This window comes from Rhinoderma darwinii, chromosome 6 (genome assembly GCF_050947455.1).
Source record: "Rhinoderma darwinii isolate aRhiDar2 chromosome 6, aRhiDar2.hap1, whole genome shotgun sequence".
NCBI classification, from domain to species: Eukaryota; Metazoa; Chordata; class Amphibia; order Anura; family Rhinodermatidae; genus Rhinoderma; species Rhinoderma darwinii.
The window spans coordinates 74900477-74913569 of NC_134692.1; the positions used below are offsets into that span (position 1 = coordinate 74900477).

The 13093-nt window shown below is 45.2% G+C and overlaps 1 protein-coding gene across 2 annotated transcripts in view; it reads left to right on the forward strand.

Annotated features, from left to right (window-relative positions):
* Positions 1–13093, forward strand: part of VPS16 (VPS16 core subunit of CORVET and HOPS complexes) — a 286660-nt gene that overhangs the window by 193052 nt on the left and 80515 nt on the right. The window lies entirely within an intron of this gene.

Consider the following 13093-nt stretch of genomic DNA (forward strand, 5'->3'; position numbering starts at 1 on the left):
CTATCAGACACTTCTGACAGCAACCTCTGTCCTTGAACAACAAAGGATGGGGCATGTCAAAATCCAAAATGCCTGATTCTTTTTCCACTGGCTACATATGTCATTAGAGGATAGTCGCTGCAGAAGTAGCCCCTCACGTCACTGTCCATATATGGACAGTGACATCAGTGGTTACCGCAAGGAGCGGAATCTCTGGCCAGAGCGTTGCCCACACTCTGGCAGGGATTCCGCTCCAGGAGGGAGCTACAGTGGCACTATATTTAGGGGGTGGCGCTATCTAAAAAAGTGGTAATGCTATCTACAGGGGAGCATGGGTGGCACTAAATTCAGCCCCTGCTCCCCGGCCAGAGCATCCGTAATGCTCTGGCCGGGGGTTCCCACGTCAGGTGCTGCCGGAAGGTGGAAGAGACAGCACCCGGCGTTCATCCGGCTACAGTGAATTAAGATAGGATATGGTGCCAGATCTCCCTAGGGGCCAGACCCCAAAACGCTTCAGGTAAGCTATGGGATCCGTTCTAGCATCAGTTTCCCTCGGCTTTTCTGCAACACACGCCTGAAAGGAACAACGTATATGAACGGCCTCTTACTGATGCAAAATCTGATGCAAAAATTTATTAGTTGCCATCAGACTTTTTTACAATTATTTTTTTACTACAAAACCATCAGTTGTCGTTAGTTGTCATTTAGTTTTTACCATCTGTTTTTAACATCCGTTTTTACCACAATGGTCCACCAAAAAGGTAGTCTAGAGTCTGAAAATGTGCCGATTTTATCAGTGGTGCATAGTTTGATAGATTGGATACATGTTGTGTACTTGTCATTTCACAAAACTTCTGACGTGGTCCTGGATTTGTTTTTTTTTGTTTTTTGCTGGGGTACAGGTGCTGGTACTCTAACCAATCACTAAAACAAAGGGGCAAAATACTCACTGATCAGCTTTTGTGAGCAGAGACGTGTATTGAACCTGCAAAGGCGCCAAACAGTATCCTTAACTTCAGGGAGGAGCTGGTTTTTCCTGCCTTTATAGCTACCCAATCCCACCCCGCATCTCCTACCCACACCACGTACGGATTGTGTTGTTTATTCTCCCACGCCGGGTGCTGCCGAAAGGTGAATGCACCTGCATCCGGCGTTCATCCAGCAAACAGTACTTTAAGATAGGAAACCGCACCAGACACAAAAACGCTGCAGGTAACGTTCTTGGATCCGGCTCCTGCACAGGTCCAGCGCTGCACGGCATGTGCCAAAACAGATCCCATAGAAAACTATGATCCTTTCTAGTATCCGTTTCCCTCTGGCTTTTCTGCAACACGCTGGAGGGAAACTGAAAGGGACAACGGACATTTGTGAATGGCCACTAAGAAATGAAGGGGACGCAGCACTTGCCCGAGGGCAACGGCTCCTTCGAACAGCTGATGGATGGGGGTGCTGAGAGTCTGAGACCTGCCGATCACATATTGTTGGCATATACTTATATATTTTTTTTACCCTACAACCCTCTAAAGGGGCATTTTCCTTATGGGCTACACTGGGACATTTTGAAAGCGCAACTGGTTCTATCAGGTGACAAATGCAGTCCCCAAGATAGCATGCAACTAAATGCATTCCTATGGGTTGCAACTTTAGCTCGATTAGTTAATATCAATTAGTTGTGCTACAAAAAGTCTCAGTGTAGCCCGGATTTAAAGGAAAAAGTTGTTCTAGAGACACTAACTATAGGAAATATGATGTTTTAACACCTTCGGGACGAAGCCATTTTTTGATTTTTAATTTTTGTTTTTTACTCCCTGCATTCCAAGAGCCGTAACTTTTTTTATTTTCCCGTCAATAGAGTGTTGTGAGGGAGGGCTTATGTTTTGCGGGAGGGGTTGTAGTTTCTTTTGGTACCATTTATAGTTCCATATAATGTACTGGGAAACTGAAAAATAAATTTTTGCGGGCTGAAGTTAGAAAAAACTGAGATTCCTCAATTGTTTTTTGGGTTTCGTTTTTACAGCTTTCACGGTGTGGTAAAAATGACAACTTTATCTTTATTCTGTGGCTCAGTATGATTATAGTGATACCAAATTTATATACGAGATTTTTATATTTTACTACTTTTATTGATGATAAACTTTTTTGTTAAAAAAAATGTTTTGTCGCCACATTCTGAGAGCCATAACTTTTTTATTTTTTCACCGATTGGTGTCAGGGTACATTTTTTCGGGACGAGCTGTAATTTTCGGTACCGTTTTATGGTATGTAGAACTTTTTGATCACGTTTTATAAAAAAAAATTTTGAGAGCTAAAGAGACCACAAAACAGCGATTTTGGCGTTTTACATTTTGTATTTACGGCGTTCACCGTGCACGTTAACGCTATATTGTAATAGTTCAGACTTTTACGGATGCAGCGATACCAATTTTGTTAACTCTTTTATTTTATACATTACTTTAGGGAGAAAATGGTAAAACCGCTTTTGTAACTTTTAATTAGAATTTTTTTTTCACTATTAAAAAGACTCTTTTTGTTTTCTTTTTTTTTACACACTTTATTAGCCCCCCCTAGGGGACTTGAAGCAGCTGGTACAATATACTGCAATACCAAAGTATGTCATATTTTTTACAGGCTTCTGTTAAGCCCAGGGCTTAACTAAGGCAGTCCTAGGGGCCTTCATTAGGTCCCTGGGCTGCCATAACAACAGTCGTTACCCCCGATCTCACTGCAGGGGGGTGAGCTGTCAGAGGGGGCTGCCCCCTCTTTTCAACGCCACAGATGCTGCGGTCGCGATTGACCGCAGCGTTTGAGGGGTTAAATAGCCAGGAACAGCGAGAACGCTGCTTCCGGCTGTTAGTCCCGGGTGTCCGCTGTAAAATACAGCCGACACCTGCAGCGTATGAAGCGCGCTCAGTGCATCCCAAACATCACCCCCCGCACCCGGACGTAATAGTACGTCCGGGTGCGCGAAGGGGTTAATAGTATCTCATTTAGAGGAGGAGGTTAAGATGTGTAGGGGGCGATCACTGATTCTTAGCAGAAAATACTGACACGTTTTTGAAGGCCGTTAGGTCCACAATGAAAATTTAGGATGCCAAGAAACAGTGATCCGTCCATGATGTCAATTTTTTTTTTAAACTCGTTTTATTGAAAAAGTTCACAATACAAATGTCTGGAGTAGAGACCAGCAATGGAACACATTTAGGTAATAGTACATTACATGAACAAAGTAACATAGTAGTAACAGGTCATAGCATAGTAGATCACATATTAATCTTCAATAATGACATCCCATCGGGCACCGTACATTTAGGTCAAATTCCAATTTATTCCAAACAAAATATAAAAGCCCTGCCAGTAACTACAGGTATTCCAGCAGCTCTCGTCAAGGTTGCACCAACTGGTCCCTCAGGTCAGCGAATCTATGCGGAGTATACAGAGTGCACGGTGAATCACACCAAATCTGACATATTTTATAAAATGTACTAATACACCCTCTTTTCTTATATAAAACTCGCTCGTATGGAATAATGGAGTTGATCAGCGATTTCCATTTCGTCACCCTAGGCGGTCGCTGGTCCATCCACCGGAGTGCGATGGGTTTCCTTGCCATAAACAATACCTCTTGCAGGAGTATGCGCTGGTGGTATGGCCACTGATCTTCAGTTAACACCCCAAATAGACAGACCTTAGGTGAAAGAGGGATCGGCTGCTTCACCACTTCTTCAACCACTTTTATCACGTCCCCCCAGAAGGAGGCCACCAATGGACATTCCCAAATCATATGCCAGAAATCAGATCTGGGAAAACGGCATCTGTGGCATTCAGTGTTAGGGTAGCGGCCCATTCTATACAGCCTCACCGGAGTGAGATAGCTCTGATGAACTATGGATAGCTGAATCATTTTGTTGTTCGCCGCCAGTGAGACCGAGAGAGGGGATGAGAGTACATCCTCCCATTCCTCCCCTGTTAGATCCAGTATCAAGCCCTCCCACTTATCCTTCACCGGTAGCGAGACGCTGGCCAATTTAGCTTGTATAAGAGCAGTGTAGATAGCAGAGATCAACCCGCGTGGGCCCTGTGATCTAAAAACACCAATCAGAGGGAATCGTGAGAATCCGTGATCTAACCTAGGGTATTGACTTGCGAGAGCATGTCGCAGCTGCAGATATCTATAGAAACTTTCTCTAGTTATTTGGAAGTCCTCTTGCATTTGTGTAAAGGATTTAAAGGCGTTATCAACATAAACATCCCCAATACTATGCACCTCAAATCCGCTCCAGAATGGGGGGGCTTGCCCTTCCAATAGGTGAGGAAGAAGGGGGTTATCCCACAGTGGCATATCCACTTGTATATCCGCATATGCATACATTTGTTTGGCAGCCTATGTACTGGAAGCAATGCCTTATAAGTTCCCGGAGAACTTTCCAGCACTGGCCATAGGTGTGTGAGATGCAAATATGTAGCGAGGTGTTGTTCCCGTGTTGGTAACGGGTCCGGCCCTGTCCATAGTTGCAAGTACCTCAGCTGCCCGGCTAGATAATACATGTACAGGTCCGGTAATGCCACCCCTCGCATGTGCTTAGGTCTCTGCATGGTAAACAAACTATTTTGGATCTATTGGATCCCCAAATAAAGGCTGGAAATAAGGCATGGAGGGATTTAAAAAAGGCTTTATATACTGGTGTGGCTGCGTGTTCCAGGACATACAAACATTTTGGAAGAATAACCATTTTAATTAAATTTACTCGGCCCGTCACTGCCAATGGAAGGGCACCCCACTCTCTAAATTTAAGTCTGATGTATTCCAGCAGAGGCAGTATATTGGTGGTTCGGTCCTGCCTATGTTCTTTGTTTATAATAATGCCTATAAATTTAAATGACGACACCACTTGTAATCCATACTCAGCATCCGCCTAGCCCACCCCTTTTAAAGGCATAAAAAAAGATTTATTCCAGTTAACATGTAGACCAGAAAACCTTCCAAACTGGTTCAGGACTTCGATAGCTAGCCCCATAGTGTCCCTCGGGTATGACATGTACAATATCACATCATCTGCGTACAAGCTGATCCTCTCCTCCCTTCCCCCCAACACTATTCCCTGATATTCTGGGTGCGTTCTGATGCGAATCGCCAAAGGTTCAATAGCTACTGCAAACAATAGTGGGGAGAGAGGGCACCCCTGCCTGGTACCTCTACGTAGGTGAAAATAAGGGGACATTATTCCATTAATCAAAATTTGCACCCTCGGATCCTTATACAGAATTGTTATCCATTTAATGAAAGTCGGGCCAAACCCAAACCTCTGTAGCGTTTCAAACAAATATGCCCACTCCACGGAATCGAAGGCCTTGGCCGCATCAAGGGATACCATAGCCCAGTCCTCCTTTAGTGCCTCACCTATTTGAGCCAAAATTTGAACCTTGCGTATATTGTCAAACGTGGACCTCCCGGGCATAGAACCCGCCTGGTCCGGATGGATGATTTGTAATATTACTCTATTCAATCTATTGGCCAGTACCTTCGCAAGTAGCTTGTAATCAAGATTCAGTAATGAGATAGGACGGTAAGAGCTACAGTCACTAGGGTCTTTGTCAGGTTTTAGTATAACTACAATCGTGACGTCATAGAAACTGTCCAGGAGTTTACCCTCCCTCAGAGCGTGAGAATACATGGAGCATAGCGGGGGAATGAGCTGGTCAGAATAACGAAGGTACACCTCGAGTGGAATCCCGTCCGGGCCCGAGGCCTTACCCTTTGACATATCCCTCAACGCCTGTGTAACCTCGTCTTCCGTAATGTCTAGTTCCAGCGTGTCCCGACCTGTCTCATCAAGCTGCGGAAAGCACAGGTCATCCATATATTTCATACACTCGGGCCATTCATATGTAGATTGGGAGGAGTATAAGTCCCTATAGAATTGAGTGAAACGGGCAGCTATTCTGGGAGTATCAGTCAAGTCACGCCCTTGATCATCCTTAATCTTTAGTATAGCTGAGCTCTGAGAGCTGTGGTGGATTAAATGAGCTAACAATTTGCTAGATTGGTTACCCAATTCAAAGTAGTTTTGCCTTGCAAAAAATAGTTTCCTATCCGCTCTTTCTTGTAGCAATAATAAATATCTGCGGCCCACCGTTAGCCATGCATTCTTAATTGCCTCCGAGGGGTCCGCTATGTACTCGTCCTCCAATGCTCCACATTGTTGCACCAACTGACCCTCTTCACTTGCTGCTTCACGTTTTATGTAAGATATTGTAGATCGCAAGCACCCTCTCAAATAGGCCTTTAGGGTATCCCACAAAATATTTAAATTCTCACACGAGCCATTAGTGTCTTGGAATACCTCCAATTGATCCGGAATGCGATCTTGCTGCCCTATCAGGGTAAGCCAAAATGGGTGAATTTTCCAGCTACCAGTTCTCACGGGCCCTGGATGATTGAATCGTGCTACCATCCGAGAGTGGTCCGATACCCCTCTAGTTTCATAAGATATACCCGTTACCATAGGGACCATTAGGGCATTCCCAAAGATATAATCTATACGGGACAGAGAGTTTCTACCAAGAGAGTGGCATGAGTATACTTTTGCACTTGGATGCCTACATCTGAATATATCCATCCATCCCATTTCCTGAAATAGCAAGCTCAACGATGACGGGGTCACCGGCGCAGAGCCAGAGTCTGCCTCCCCCCTGAATCTATCACGACTGGGATCCAAAACCATACCCAATACCGTAGCCTGCGGGTATGCAGCAGCAAATGCAGCCGCCGCATGTAAAATCTGTGCGTTCGCCGGGGGCGGAACATATAATCCCAGTAATACAAATGGTATAGTTTCAATGTATGCATGTATAAACACATATCTGCCTTCTTTATCCACTTTAAGTGTGACCACTTCCCACCGGAGAGATTTGTGAACCAGTACAGAGACCCCCCGAGAATAAGACGTATGAAAGGAGTGACAAGACCATTGGATCCATGGTCTGTGTAATAACCTCGCTTTATCTGGGACTAAGTGCGTCTCTTGCAGACATACAATGGAGGTGTTGAATTTACGGACACATTCAAAAATGTCCGCCCTCTTCCGCGGGGTGCCCAGCCCCCGCACATTCCAAGACATGATCGGTATAGACGTCATTATCGGGATTGGGAGCGAAGTCTACATCGGAGAGAGGTTGTCTCCCGACTCCCGGATAGTTCTAATATATGTTCTCTAGTGACCTTTATCACACCTCTTTGTACTATGTGATCTCGCAGACATTTGCATTCATAAATGAGTATGATTCCGCCTACATACGGCATTGAAAAATGAAACGACAATACTAACACATAAGCAGTGAACTGCATCGGCAATGCATGATGACACATAGGCCATTGCCGAAACATGCCCTTCTCGTGGCACTAAAGAGTAACGGGGAAGGCCCCGTGCTATTAGGCAGTATTAGAGTATCCTTCCCTATTTGCAGCCCTATATAACACATTACATGCTATAGAACAAGCATCAGTATAAGCCATACAACAGTAATATTCCACCCCCAAATGTGTTTCGGGCAGGTACCAGGAACCGTCTCGAGTTCCCTCAGCTGAGGCCCATTCTTCACACTAACCGACACACTCCTTCCCGGTACAGGATAAGTTCTTCAAGCAAAGGGAGAGCAGATTGGCAGTCCATCCAATATAGATGAGAAGGATGAGACTCACCCTTCCAAGGTTTCCAGAACTATTAACCCGCATGGTATATCCTCCAAACTGGGTACACCATAACAGTGGCAGCCTTCTCTGGGCGCAGTAAATCACCCGATGCATTGGCGAACATCTGGTACAAACAGGAGGTAATCCAACGACAACTTTAGATTCCGGTACTTTCCATTCTCACCGGCCTAAGCACTCCTTCCTCTCACCCAGTCGTCTGCCTCCACCGGTGAATTGAAAAAGATAGAGCGGTCGTTTTCCACTACCCGCAGCCGTGCAGGATACGCCATGGAGTATGGGATGTTGAGATCTCGTAGCCGCCTTTTCACAGCCATAAACGTAGCTCTACGCTTCTGCAGATCAGAAAAATCATGAAATATGGAGATAGCGACGCCATTGTATGTAATCCCTTGTAGTCGGCGGACTTGACGTCTGATCATATCCCTGTCGTTACAATTAAGCAGGCGGGCCAGCATCGGTCTCGGAGGGGCCACAGGCAGGGGCGGTCTTGCCGGCACCCTGTGCGCCCTTTCCACCGCAAAGGCCTGCGAGTAAGGTGCATCTGGCAATATCTCTTTCAGCCATTTAGATATAAATTCACCCGGATCTTGGCCCTCCGACTTCTCAGGCATTCCAATTATCCGTATATTATTTCGGCGCAACCTATTTTCCAGGTCATCATTTTTCTGTTTTAAAAGCTCAGTCATGGATTCCAGGTCAGAAATAGCACGTGGCATGGCTGCCGTCCTGTCTTCCACCCCCGACACTCTATCCTCCACATGCGTCACACGTTCTCTCAAGGCCTGCATATCCTGCCTGATAAGGCCAATATAAATTTTCACCTCCTCCATCTTACCGGTCAGCGAGGTCTTGCATGCTGAAATGGCTGCCAGGAGTTTATTCATCACCTCAGTCGGAGTAGGTTCCGGCTCCGTCTCCTCCACCACCGCTGAAGAGGAGGCCGTCCCTCCAAGTGTCTCACTGCCCTTTGAACGCTGCTGCAGGGAAGCACGACCGCCATCTTGAGTTTCTCCCCGGGCGAAGCTCTGCAGCTTTTCCGTGGCCGTTTGGCCTCTCGTGGGGCCCATAACACCGCTCTTACCACCCGACTGCTGTCTGGATCTCCGGGACGTAATGGCGAAGGTAAGGGAACGATCAGGATACTTGCAGGATCAATATAGCACGGGACCACAGCGGAGCTCCTAAGTCATGCGACTGCTCCCATGGCGCGCCAAGCCACGCCCCCCATGATGTCATTTTTGAAGGGTTTGAGAGGGAAACAAAGTATTTTCTTGTGCATGTAAGGGTATGTTCACACAGGATTTTGAGGCAGAATAATCCGAAGTGGCTTTCAAGTAAAAACCTCTTAAACAACCAAACCAAAACTATTTTCTTAAGTGATTTTCACAATTTTAGAAGCATATTTTTTACATGGATTTTCAATATGGTTTTTCAGGCAGTTTTTTTTATAACACCGCCCCCTGGATATAGTACTACCTACCACACATGACTATAAAAACTCTGCCTGTCCTCCTCAAAACAACAATTTGGTTCTTTATCTCAGGTTTTGCTCTTTTTTGACTGTATTCACAGTTTTATTTTTAATTGATTTTTATGGACAATAGAGGCTGGCAAATTTGACATTATAGTTGTGCAATCTTACTATATTTTTCTCCATCTCTTTCAGATTTTTGGCAACTAGGGAGAGCTATGTATCTCTGCACCTCCAATTTTGGGTTGGTAAATCTACCATCTCCTTAATTGTGAGGGCCACATGTCACGTGATCTGACAGTATTTGTAGCCAATTGAGATGCCTAGTCCGACCCAGGAGATCTAGTGTCTAGTGGCAGCAGGCTTTCATTCTGTGACCATCTCTCCTACTGCTTAGGCGTCGTCTATGGTAAAAGCAGATGTGTGCAGCAGCCCCCACATTCAGGATCACTGATAGTTAAAACAAAATTTGAGACAGCACTCCAAATAGTGAAGATGAAAATAGGTGCTTATTCCACGTACAAGTTTATTGCTATTCAAGTTGGCGCCTATGGTAGAACTGGGGACTTCCGAGCGCTTCTGACATCAGAATTTGGACAGCGAGCACTGCTAGACCAAGTGATTCTACCGCCACTAAGGCCTCTTCCGGCTTCCAGTCTACTTCGTCAATGTATTATATGAGGCTTTTCCGCTGATGCCCAACCGGCTGCACCCTTAAACACGTAGGAGACTGGATTCCTGAAGAAGAGTCTTTGAGGCCAGGCTGCGCCGAGCACAATGCTTCGTGGAGTGCACCTTTGGGATCATGGTAAGTGGATGGTTTTCCCCGGTGCACTGCATTTGGTTGAGGCCAAAGTTGACTCAGTCATCAAAGTTACCTGTGTTCTCCACAAGTATGTGTGTGACTATGACTGCCCTGACGCTTAAGTTGAGCCACAGGTAGCTGTCGGTGAACCCCACGTCATTTGGGGCTTTGGTAGTCCATACAACCGTGGTGTACAGGTAAACGATACTTTCACAGACTGCTTCATGATTTTTGAAGCTGCCATGCCCTGGCAATATGCCCACCTGAGTGTTGGGGAGCCACATTGGGACTGGTAGATCGTCTCATGTATACCTGCTCTCCACTCCTCAGAACTGCAAAGCAAAGTCTCCACGAATATTACATGGACTGTATCCTGAATGGACTTACAGACTTTTGTCCATTTTATTTATGGCCTGTATGAGTTAATGGTTAATTTGATACAGTTCCCATTATAGAAAATATGTAAATGTTTTATTTTCAGGGGTTTTCTCACAATCATAAGTTATGACCAAGCCACAAGATAAGTGATAAAAGTATGATTACCGGGGGGTCTCACTGGTGGGACCTTCTATGATCATGATAACACGGGTCCAATGTCACCCGGGTGAAAGGAGCAACAGTTGTGCATGCTCTCTGCCTCTCCATTCAATCTATCTGGCACTGACAAATATGTAGCCAAGTTCAGCACTCTATCTCCATTAGTTCCATTTCATGGACCTTGCTTGACAGTTGCTAATTTCAAAGGGGGGTGACACTCAACTACTGTTATCATTATCAGAGGTTGTCCCACTGGTCGCACCTACAGTCATCATACAGTACTTTTATTACTTATCCTGCAGGAGAAAACATCTTTGACAACTATTGACCTCTTACATCATATTTCTAACAAGTTACATAATAGTGTAAGGGTGCATTCACATATATCAGTTGCATCAGACTGTCATCGGTTGTCGTTAGTTGTCATCAGTTTTTACCATCTGTTTTTAACATCAGTTTTTAGCACAACGGTCCACCAAAACGGTAGTCTAGGGTCTGAAAATGTGCCGATTTTATCAATGGTGCGTAGTTTGTGATAGATTGGATACATGAAAGATTAGATACATGTTGTGTACTTGACATTTCACAAAACTTCTGACGTGATCCTGGCATGTCAGGGCTCTCCATTTTCGGCCTCGACGCTACACTGAAGTCTGACACACACACTGTAATTTCATGTGTGTCATATTCAGTGCATCGCCGACGGCGAGCCCAGAAGGTAGCTTCTGTCCACTCACCTCAGATGAGGTCTTCGAAGCAGCCTTGTGAACCAGCAAAGGTGCCAAATACTAGCCCTAAATTCAGGGAGTAGCTAGTTTTTGGCGCCTTTACAGCTACCCAATCCCACCCCGTATCTACTACCCACACCACTTTGGGATTGCTGTTGTTTCTATTCACACGAAATAGACCGTCTCGGTCCGTTTTTGATGGACGTTTTTGTATCCGTTCCATGTTTCCGGTTTTGATGGCCGATTGTGACCCGTTTTCCACAGTCCGTTTTGAAAACTGATGAATTTCATGTGTAGATAACGCCACAGTGCTCTCTGTAGATAATGCCACAGTGCCTTCTGTAGATAATACCACAGTGCCCACTATATATAGTGCCACCTCTCTCTATATATAGTGCCACACACACTGTATATATTGCCGCAGTGCCCTCTGTATATAGTGCCACACACCCCCTGTATGAATAGTGACGTCAGGAGCTTTTCCTGCAGCAGAATCCCCTGACACAGCGTCCGCAACACTCTGGCCGGGAATTCTGCTCCAAGAGGGAGCTACAGTGGCGCGATCTACTGGGGGTAGTGCTATATACAGGGGGGTGGCACTAAATTCCGCTTCTCTCCGTTCAGAGTGTACGCAATCCTCTGGCCGGGGATTCCCACGCCGGGTGCTGCCGGAAGGTGGAAGCGGCAGCATCCTCCGGTCGGAGAGTTCGGGCAGGGGGTTGGTGGAATCAAAGACTGACGCCGCATCATGGACAAATGAAATAAAACGGTCTATGACGCATCTGGCGACTGCGAGACTCTATCCTGAATCCAAAGAAAGCATATTTGGCGTCACTGTCTACCCACCGGATAAGGGACACAGCTTTACTTTCAACCACCAATTGCCTGTCCATTGTCCGGAGGGTTCTCCGACTCCGCTCACTGGTGGAAAATGTGCATTTATGCATTATCTAGTTGGCCATCAGCTGTGTGTATTATACTCTTCGGCATTTGTTTTTTCTTTTGTTCCTCATTTTCAAAGTTATCTATAATGATGTTCTGTTGCGTTATTTATTATGCGGATCTGCGTCACCCAATGTGTGCACTAAGAGGTTTAGCAGCAGCAGATTCGATGTGTATTAGGGTGTATTAACACAATGCGCTTTTGCCGTGTAAGCGAAAATTGCACCAAAAAAACGATTGTGCCTCTACAGCAATTTGCCTCAGCTTTGCAGTTAGAAACCACAAAGACAAGAAAAGCGGATGAACCGCACTGTGCAAATACACCCTTACAAAGCCTCTAACGTCACCCGTCCATATATGGACAGTAAAGAATTTTTTTTCAATTTCCCAGTACAGTATATGGTACTTTAAATGGTGCCAATAGAAACCAAAACTCAACTAAACTAAAGAATAAGCCCACACACCACTTTATTGACGGAAAAATAAAAAAGTTATGGCTCTTGGAAGGTGAACAAAAATGAAAAAGCAAAAAATGACTCCGTCCCGAAAGGGTTCTTTTCTAATGAAAAAAAAATTCCTGTGGGGTCAAAATGCTCACTACATCCCCTAAAATGCCTCAAGGGGTGTAGTTTCCAAAAATAGGGATCACTACTTGTCTATTTTACTATTTGACTTCAGAGCCCTTCAATTGTGGGCCAATGCTTTGAAAATCACAAAAATGTACCTCAAATATGCATGGTGCTCTTCACTTCTGAGCCCTGTCATATGTCCAGGCAAATTATAAATGCCTTGAGGGATATAGTTTCCAAAATGGGGTCATTTCTTGGGGGCTTCCACTGTACTTTGGTACCTCAGGGGTATTGCAAATGCGACATGGTGTCCAAAACCAATCCAGCAAAATCTTCAGGCCTAATCGTGCT